The 10044-nt window shown below is 34.6% G+C and overlaps 1 long non-coding RNA gene across 1 annotated transcript; it reads right to left on the reverse strand.

Annotated features, from left to right (window-relative positions):
- LOC122147947 lies at positions 1 to 6668 on the reverse strand. Its single transcript, XR_006161925.1, has 3 exons — positions 3825 to 6668; positions 2850 to 3018; positions 1 to 721 (listed from the first exon to the last, which is right to left on the reverse strand). It is a non-coding gene; the product is annotated as an uncharacterized LOC122147947 (long non-coding RNA).
- Positions 6669 to 10044: the final 3376 nt, after the last annotated feature.

The raw sequence follows: 10044 nt of genomic DNA on the forward strand, positions 1-10044 counted from the left end.
TAAAAAGTGCTCCACATGACTCAGTGGGGTTAATAAAGGCCTTCTGAAGCAAAGTGATGCATTTGTGTAAGAAAAATATCTATATTTAAAACTTTATATACTGTAGCTTACCCTAACTGTCGCAGCGGTAAATAAAATACTTGAAAGCCACACTTAAGTAAAAGTATTGATTTTTTTAAGTCAAATTTATTTTTGTGGTAAACAACATTGCCCCAAATGCCGTTGATTGACCTTAACTTGTATAGAGTCCGGAACATTCCTTTAATATTTGGCAGAAGAACTGTTGTTGGTCTGCTGACCTTATGAACATGTTACTCCATATCTTCAGGGAACAGCGCTGTCACAGAGTTCTGAGAGGAGGACCTTACAGATTTGGCCACTACATTATGTCCAGCCACACTCGTGAACATCTTCTCTCCCGCTCGGAGAAATCAAGGCCAACATCTGCAGTGACAAGTGTTCCTGTTCACCTCTTTCCGCTTATCTTTCGTTTTCCAGCAAGCTCTTTCTCTCTCTCTCTCCAGGGCTCTAATCTCCCACCCTCCTCCTTCCCTTCTGTATTCATCAGGCTTGGCCTGTCCACCCGATGGCTCTTTTTATCTGACTGAAGAAGGAAGAGCAGATACACAAATAAAATGGGGAAGGTAGAATCTGATGAATGCAGCTCCCTGCAGTGGCCCGCTCCAAGTGTGCGTCTTCTTCTGGCCTGTAATGGAGGTCCCTGTTGGGGAAGAGATTCGTCCTTTATTATTCAATGTGCTCTGAGGCCATTTCTTCCTTAGAGGGCATAGATGGAGGAGACAAAGCTAACAGCTCCTGCATTGGGAACATTGCGGTGACTGTGTTATTGTTTGATGTTGTTATTGAAGCATGTAGACGGTGCAAACACTTGACACAGTTGTTAAACACGGAGCGCCTAAACGTCTTCTAACTCAACATCAAACACTATGCTAATGTTGTGTTGCATTAGCGGCACACAGCGGAGGCAGTTAGCTCAGGCTAACTAACCAATGCATGCAGAAGTGCTCTCTCATTCTGGGCTAAAGAGTTTCAGATCACTTGATGGGAAGTGGTCCTTAGGAAAAGAATTCACCCAAACAGACAAGCACATAAACAGATCTCTGTTATGCATACAGACAGACACAATGCTACAACTGGACATCATGCAGATCACATTCAAAACAATGATGCATTGTGTCGGTAAGGATAGATGAGATTCCTTGGCCTTTGTTGTGATTGCTGTCACGTTTTTTACAGGCCTTAAATTTGTGATGAAACAGAATTAGTGAAAATCAAATCTATTTTTTTTTTGACATATGGTATATCCAAGTGAAATCGATTATCTTAAAAGAAAAAAAAATGTAGAGGGGAACTTGGTTCTATACATTGGTTGCTGATTGGATGGAGACAGATCTCAGTGGGAGCTTTATTCATTTATTTTTATTTATTTTTGTTTTAATTTTTGGTAAATTTGCCTCCTGTCAAATTATAAATGATTTCATATTGTTTATTAGCTAATATAGACATATATATTTATTGTTATAGTTCTTATTATAGTTAACTAATTACAACTGCTATTATAATTAGCTTGTAGCTTGACAAGCAACAGTTTCAAAGTAGATTCTCCAAAACTGCTCATTTCTATAAAACCGCTATGACATTGTGCTTATATAGGCAAAATTTATTATAATACACTGTACTTCTTTAGACTACATTCTTACATGTTCTGAAGAAAATGCGAGTGGTTCTTGCCCATGCAAAACAATGCTAGAGTATTGTGGTTGGTTGCAATGCCAGGGTGTTGCTAATGTGTTTTGAGTGGTTTTAGCATGTTGCCAAGTCTACAAATTTTTTTTGTTCAGTTTAAAATCATTCAGTTACTCAGGATATGTTTACACAACAACAATGTACTAAAAACAGAAAAGCTTTTCTTTCTCTTTTATGAAAAGCTGTTAAACGAACAGCCAAAGTGCATAAAAAGTTTTCCATTTATAGTTGAAATATACTATAACAGTATACTCTGTTTGATAGCTTGCACAAACACAAATGGTTGACAAATATGTTCTAGTATGTATAACTTTAACTAGTTATATACATTGGGCTTTAGGCTACGGGCTTGTTACATGGTTGCTCCAGTGCACTAGTGAATAGGTTTATATTTAAAATATTGAATAAAATAGTGAAAATTTTCTATTTGTATGAGCACATGACTACTGTAAGTAAGCAGGACTGCTGGACAAATTTAGATATTACACGTGTATGAATAAAAACTTAAAATTAGGTTTTCTGTCAACTTCATGATACCAGTATTTCTGGTATCCCACTGTTTTGTTCATATGTCATGTCTAGAATTTGGGACACATTAAACCTGAAGATGACATCTGGGCCTCACGTTAATTTATTTTGAAAGATATTAAATAAATGACCGTTTTATAGTAGCTGAAGAGCTAGGACATATTAACTCTGTCCATGAGGATAAGCCAAACCCTTCTCAACAGTCTTAAAACAGTCTCTAATGGCACCAAATGGAGCTAATAGCACCTGGAATCTTCGCTTGCTCAGTTTCCTGGCATAATTTTCTTATTTGCCCCAGAGCTGCTACTATCATCTGGACTGTTCGCCTGTAAGGGACGCACCCATGCTCCTATAATTGTCTTGTGTCCTTTGTTTGAGGGGTAATGAAGCTCCCAGCATGCTTCTGTCAGGTGTTTGTGTGCTGTCCCTGAGCTGGTGAGTGTGTATATGTGTCTGTGGGTCCCAGCTGGAGTTCTCTACTTGCACTCACACACACACACACACACACACACAAGAGGCTTTGGTAAAGAGAGAATAGGGCTCATTATTGCTACCTAACTGTGGTGTAAAGCCTCTCAGACACCTGTCCCATCCATATGTGGCAGGATAATGACCTCACACCTGACACCAATAGGCCATATACACAGGGCTAATTCAGTCACCAGGAGGTCCAAAGCGAGCATTTACTGCGCGATGACACCCCACGGAATCAGACCGCTACACCTGCACCCAACACAGATGGTTGGAAGGAGAAAACGAGGAAGAGAAAGTGAGGCAGAGAAAGGACATTAACTATGTATCTTCACTCACTGTTTATTTTTACAGTCTTCATTGCCTCAAAGACAGCAGGTCACATGATTCTGTATGGGGTTTTAAGACCCAAGACTAAAAAAATGAAAGTAAAATTTCACCAACACAATGCCATTCAGTTGCTATGCATTTGCTAAGGTATTGTGTGTATTTTTTTAGTACATTGTTGTGTGAATGCTGGGACATTGCTAGGTTATTGGGGCTGGTTGCCAACCTCAAGTCTCTATAGTTCTGGTCACAAAAATCCATCCAAATGAAAATCAGCCCTGGGATTTCTAGCTTATTCTTCTTATTCACTAATTTTGCAATGATGTTAAGTCTAAAATTCTTTTCTGTAAAGTGTTTGTTTCGGACAGTTTGCTTCAAAAAATAATAAATAAATAAAATTAAAATAAACAGACCAGTTCACAAGTTAATTTATTTTTACAAATTCAGTTAAACTGAAGGACAACCTGGAAGTTAGCATCTCCCAGTTTCATTGACAGAAGATAAGAAACATGCAGAAAATAAGCACTGTGACTAACAAAATTGTATGAAATTTGAAGTGTAAATACAATTCAGAGGTTTAAGTGAAAATCTAACATTAGGCAATAAACAAGCTACAGTACATTATGGTCACATGACTTGCATTAAGCTTCCGACAGCTCTTTCAATTTTTGTTTAAAATCTAGATGAGTTTTCAGTCGTGCGAGTAAGACCACTCGCACTATTGAGTTTACCTGTTCAGCATGATGAGGTTTAAGGTCCCTGACAACCTGTTTGTTCCCATCACCACTTGTCTTTTTCAAAACACATAAAAATATAAAGAAATCACGAGTCAGGTTTTATGCACTTACAGCTGTTGAATTAAATTCAAATGTTTATCACAGAATTGTCTTGACAAACTAGGCTTTAAATATACTATGTTGAACTAGGATTTTAGGTATTTCCATATGATTCATTATGAATTTTGCTTATTATAAACATCTAATACAAACATAAGATTTTATATATTATTTCCATACATTTTGTTTGACACCAGTTTACTAGATGATCATTCTAATATAATATAATCTAATCTAATCCCAAATGAGTTACCAAGATTAGTAGTAATAGTAATAATAATGCTTACTTTGTCAGCATTCAGCCTTTCTTCTGCAGCAATCTAAAATCCAGAATGAAATGCAGGGGAGCAAAACTCCAGCCATATGTCTGTCCACGATGATTAATTATGACCCTGAACTGTCATCAGCAATGTGACTGTGTTCAATAGCTATGATAGAACACAGTGAAGCTTTACAGGCCTCGGGACAGTAGATACTCCAGGATCTCATGTTGTGTCTCACAGAATAATGTTCTAATTAAAGCCACCCATACAGTGGGTATAGAAAAGAATCACCAACCTTAAAATAATCACATTTTTCTGCTTTGCAGCCTGAAATAAAGATGGACACAGTTTTTTGTTTTATCCAGCTGTATTAACTCAGTAAAACTTATACCATACAAGTATAACACCTTGTCAGAATTTTATTTTAATTTGTATTTTTTTAATTAAAAGCCAGAATCACTGAGTTGGAAAAAGGATCACCCCCCTCCTAAAACTGACTTGTAAACTTAAACAGGAATAACTATTCACCTTCTCAATTTCACAAAAAGCCGTTTGACTTTGTGTGCCATTGACTTGAAGCAACAAAATGTGATTATTTTAAAGGGGTGTGATTCTTTTCTATACCCCCTGTATGTGGATAACAAGGGTATAACAGTCTGCATTCTGAGCAACCTCTGTTAGGAAAAGGAAGCTGCAAAAAGGAGTTATGCATATCTACGTAACTTTTCCTTGTTCTTTTTATGCCTCATTAATGACTAATTTGTAATGCTCCTCATAGGCGGTGTACACAAATATTGCCCCTAATGTTAATTGTTGTTTACATATTTAAAATAGCATACATTAGCATACATATTTAAATTGTAAAACATATAAAAGTATATTTATAATAAACATTTGTCTTTAATTGTTTTTGATAACACTTTACAGTAAGATTCCAATGTTAACTTTAACAATAAGTTTAAGGTTGCTAACATTGGTTAACTACATTAGTTAACATGAACTAACAACAAAATTACTACTAAAGCATTTAATAATGTTAATTTCAACATTTTTTAATACATTATCAGAAGTTGTGTCTGTTAATATTTTTTAAAGGACTTTGGTCAAAATGCTTACAAAACACTTGTATTTTTAATAAATAATAATAACAAAGATGCATAAATACTCCACATTTTATTTAATATCAGCCAATCCATTAACAAATATTAACTAATGTTAACGTTGTTATACTATGTTAACATTTAGTTTTTTTTTAATGAACCTGTCACAAATTTCCTGCCTTGGAAAATGTCTTAAACAAAATAGATTCTAAGGCGCCTTGATATTTTTTCCAATATTTTGAAACATCTTACATGTAAGTGAGCATGTATCTTTAAATGCTGTTGAGTAAGGCAGCTTACTAGGTTTTGCTTCTGTCTTTATTTGCCTGTCTTTTTCTCATTCTACCTGTCGCCTCTATATTGTGGTAGGAAAAGAGGGGACAAAGCTTGGAGGAAGTTCTGTGTGCCTTACAAAACAGACTCGCTCTTTAGCTCCCATTAACTTTTGTCTCATTGCAACAGTCATGACTACTGATTAACCAGCTGCTACTCTGTGCTCACTCTTCTTTTCTTTCTCTAAATACAGTACTGACTATACTAATATTGATTAGTAGATTGAATGTACATATACAGATAAATATGATGTTTTTGGTAATACAGACTGTGATAAATAAGACAAATAAGGACAAAAAAGTAGTATTATTTGGATAACTTAGCCTTCTGTAGACATGTGCTGAAATACTTACCATTCTATACTTTATATGTGCACTCCAAGAAAAGCAAATCTGTGTAGCTTGGATGCGTCTTTGTTCTTTCCTCTCTTTTCACTGAGAGATTCTAAGCTCTGGGTGATTTTGTCTGCGTTGAATGTAAATGTGATCAGGGAGTCTCAGTAATAAACACTGTATGTGTGCTCGTGTGTGTTGCTACTGTACTCTCAGCTTGTTTACCTCTCAGTCACTGCTAATGAGTGATCAACTTTCCCAGCGTGAGTGTCGCGTGGGTAATTCGATGGCGCTCCATGTTCCCAAATGCCAAAGAGGAGCTTCATTAAAGAGAAGCCCTGTATAATCAAACAATTAGTGCACTGCCTGAGATGAATGCATTCCACTCATCAGTGAAGAATCATCTCTGGCTGTCATGCTTCCTCCTTCTTTAAATCCGTTCAGATGATGAAACCTGACAACTTCAGGCTCTCATATCACACGAAGAGCGGGAGCCTTAAAATGACTGCACCAAAACCCTGTAACACAAAACTCACAGATACCCACAAAACAACATTTATATAACATTCAAAACAAAAACAGTCATATACGTTCAAGCACATATTTTATGAAATCCCTGAAAACAATCAATCAGTAAAATGTAATCATTTTTACTGTAATAATAAAATTGGCAAAATAATTATAATGTTATTCATACAAAATAATTACATATGTACATTATTTTAAATGAAAAACATTTTAAATGATTATATATATATATAATCCATGCAAAATAATTATATCATATTTATATTTAATTATTTATTTTAAGTATTAATTTATTTATACTCGTTGACATTACAAATTATAATAATAATTTTTAATATATAAGAATGTATTAATAATAATAATAATAATAATAATAATAGTAATAATAGTAACAAAAAATATTATTATTATTAGCAAATACATTATCTCCTATGGCTGTAAGTGTTGCTGTGTAAACAGAGTCACCATTCAGTTAAAAGATGTAATATTCTCATGCAAGCTATAATCTTAATTTCATATTACAAGCAAATACCTTCAAATCTATTGAATAATACAAGTAATGCAGAAGATTTGATGTTTTTGTAATCATGATGGATTACATTTCATAAACCATACAAGCCTTCTCATTATTTGCAGAATATGGATGAACCTCTGATATTGCCACAATGCTGCCTCATCCTGGGCTATATGAAAAAATTCCAGTGGTATGAATAATACATGTTTCTCAGCTGTCTAAGCATATTAGTGATGGGCCTGAATAGCTGATGAGATTTACATGGGCCAAATAGAGCAGTGCCTTACTGAGGGGGCTGTATTAGACTTAATCTAACCAGAGTGCAAATGAAAACAAATTAATAAATATCTGCACTGTGATATAAATAAATAAATCAGACTGATGTGCTGACGGCTGCATGCTTGACTGCATGAGAGCGTGACTATGGTGCGAACAGCCGCTCCTCTAATAAAGGAAAACATTAACAAAGGGTTAAAGAAACCGTTTGCTATTCTTGCACTGAGAAAGCATATGTAAGGTTTAATCAGGATTATGTATTTCGGGGGGTTCTGAAGCACAGTGTGATGTGGCATAGGAGCTTTAAGTTGAATCAGCATAAATTAGCATTGATGGCACCTTGCTAATATACCACAGCTGCACCAGTGAACCAAATGCGGTTGCTGGGTGGAGGCCCAGAGGAATTTATGACCCCTCTGGGTCTATTGAAAACTGGCGAAATGCAGGCATCAGTTTAGCCAATTATCCCGATCCCACTCGGCTGGTCCCTGCAGTACACCGCACGTTTTTATTGTCATAAAAGAGACATTTAGAGCCACAGCAGAGTTTATTATTGCCTTATTTGGTCGGATATTTTTAAGGAGGAAGCATTCACCGTCACATAAAATCTATTATTTTATAAGTATCATACACTCACTCACACATATACTTTTGCTAATGCTAATGGATGATGTGACATATAAAGAACTGTGGTTCAAGGAACACACACACACTCACACACAGCTGTCAGCTTTTCAGACGCACAGCTGTGTTATGTCAGACAAGCCTGGTCCAGCAGTGTCTCTGTATGTCTGGACTTGGCGCCGGTCACTGAAGAGCTTGGCTGATAATTGAAAGCAGCCTGATATTCAGTCAACACCTCATACTTGCAAATGACAAACCGTTGTCTCCACTTGTATGAATGGACAGTCCTGGTTTGTACATTTGCCAAAACAGCAGAGTGACACTCGTTCTGTATGCAAGCTAATCAAGTAAGCTAATCTGTTAGCATGCTAATACAGGCTTTTAAATAGAGAATAATTAAAGATGTTTTGAAGGAGTTGTTCAACCAAGATTGAAAATTCTGTCATGATTTACTTACCCTCATGTCCTTCCAGACCCGTATGGCTTTCTTTCTTGTGTGGAACGTAAAAGGAAGAATTTACTGCCTGCTCTTTTCCATGGAGTTAAAAAAAAAAATGTAAATGCATCAGAAAAGTATCATTAAAGATAGTCATGTATATACATAAATAAAGGTGTACATCACACACATATATATATATACACACTGCTGTTCAAAAGTTTGGGACCAGTAAGATTTTAAGTGTGTTTCTGTTCATCAAGGTTGCATTTATTTGAGCAAAAATACAGAAAAAATAGTAATATTGTAAAATATTATTAGAATTTATATTCTAATATACCTTTAAATATAATTTATTTCTGTGATGCAAAGCTGATTTTTTTTATCATCATTACTCCAGTCTTCAGTGTCACATGATCCTTCAGAAATCGTTCTTAAATGCTGATTTATTATCAATATTGGAAACAGTTGTGCTACTTCATTTATTTTTTATTTTTTTGAAACCTGAGACAGTTTTTTCAAGATTATTTGATAAATAAAATTAAAAAGAACAGCATTTATTTAAAATAGAAATTAAGTAAAAATCTTCTAATTAGATTACAGTTTCTTTTTAATAAAATACATGATTGCATATTATTAACACATTATTTAATTCAAAGTCTCCATGAGATTTTAAGTTAATGTTTTTTCATTTTAACAACACATTTGCATGTTCACGGTTCTCTGATGTCAGTTAATGGTCACACTGACATGCAGGTAAACAAATAAAGTATTTATATTATACTGTTCAAGTATTGTTTTTATTTTAAAAGTATTTTTAATTTAAGTTTACATTTTTATGATTTTATTATTTGGCTTTAAAAAAAGTAGTAGGACTATATTACCTAAAATGTGCAATCTAATAGATTAGGCTCATCAATATTTCATTTATTTTACTTTTATAAATCTAAGAAGCATTAAATAAGTATTACTACACAAAAACTGCACAACCGTTTCTACCACTGATAACATTGTTTCTTGAGCACCAAATTAGCATATAAGAATGATTTCTAAAAGTGACACTAAATATTGGAGTTATGGCTGCTAAAAATTCAGCTTAACTATCACAGAAATAATTTACATTATAAAATAAATAAAATAGAAAAATGTTATTTTAAATTGTAATAATATTTCAGAATATGATTGTTTTTTTCTTTATTTTGACTAAATAAATGCAGCCTTGGTAAGCATAAGAGACTTCTCTCAAAAAACATTTTGAACAGTAATGTACTGTATATTAGGAAAACAAGTGCCTCACATATAGCCTACAGATTTCATATAGAGAGTATTTAGTAAGTAAATACACATACAGTTTATTTTTTTATTTATATTTTAAGCTGTCTTCTGAAAATAGTCCTACATTTTCACACAAGAGTGTAAAAAACGATACATCACTGTCAAGAAGCTAATGAAGAACTTATATTGGAGTACTGTGAGAATCTAAAGCTTGACATTTTCTCCACTTTACTGTATGAGCACATTAAAGTGCTAAATGAGAGATTGGTGGCTGAGTGGGCCTGATTTTTCATTACAGCTGCTGCCAGCTTTAGGGCTCTTTCATTTCCTTAATACTAATGAGCTAAAGATGGAGTGAGAAAGAGAGGAAGAGAATGAGACAAACAGACAGACAGAGAGGGAGACAGGGTGGTTTATGTGGCAGCCCATCTACC

Source organism: Cyprinus carpio, chromosome A16, assembly GCF_018340385.1.
Source record: "Cyprinus carpio isolate SPL01 chromosome A16, ASM1834038v1, whole genome shotgun sequence".
Lineage (NCBI taxonomy): Eukaryota > Metazoa > Chordata > Actinopteri > Cypriniformes > Cyprinidae > Cyprinus > Cyprinus carpio.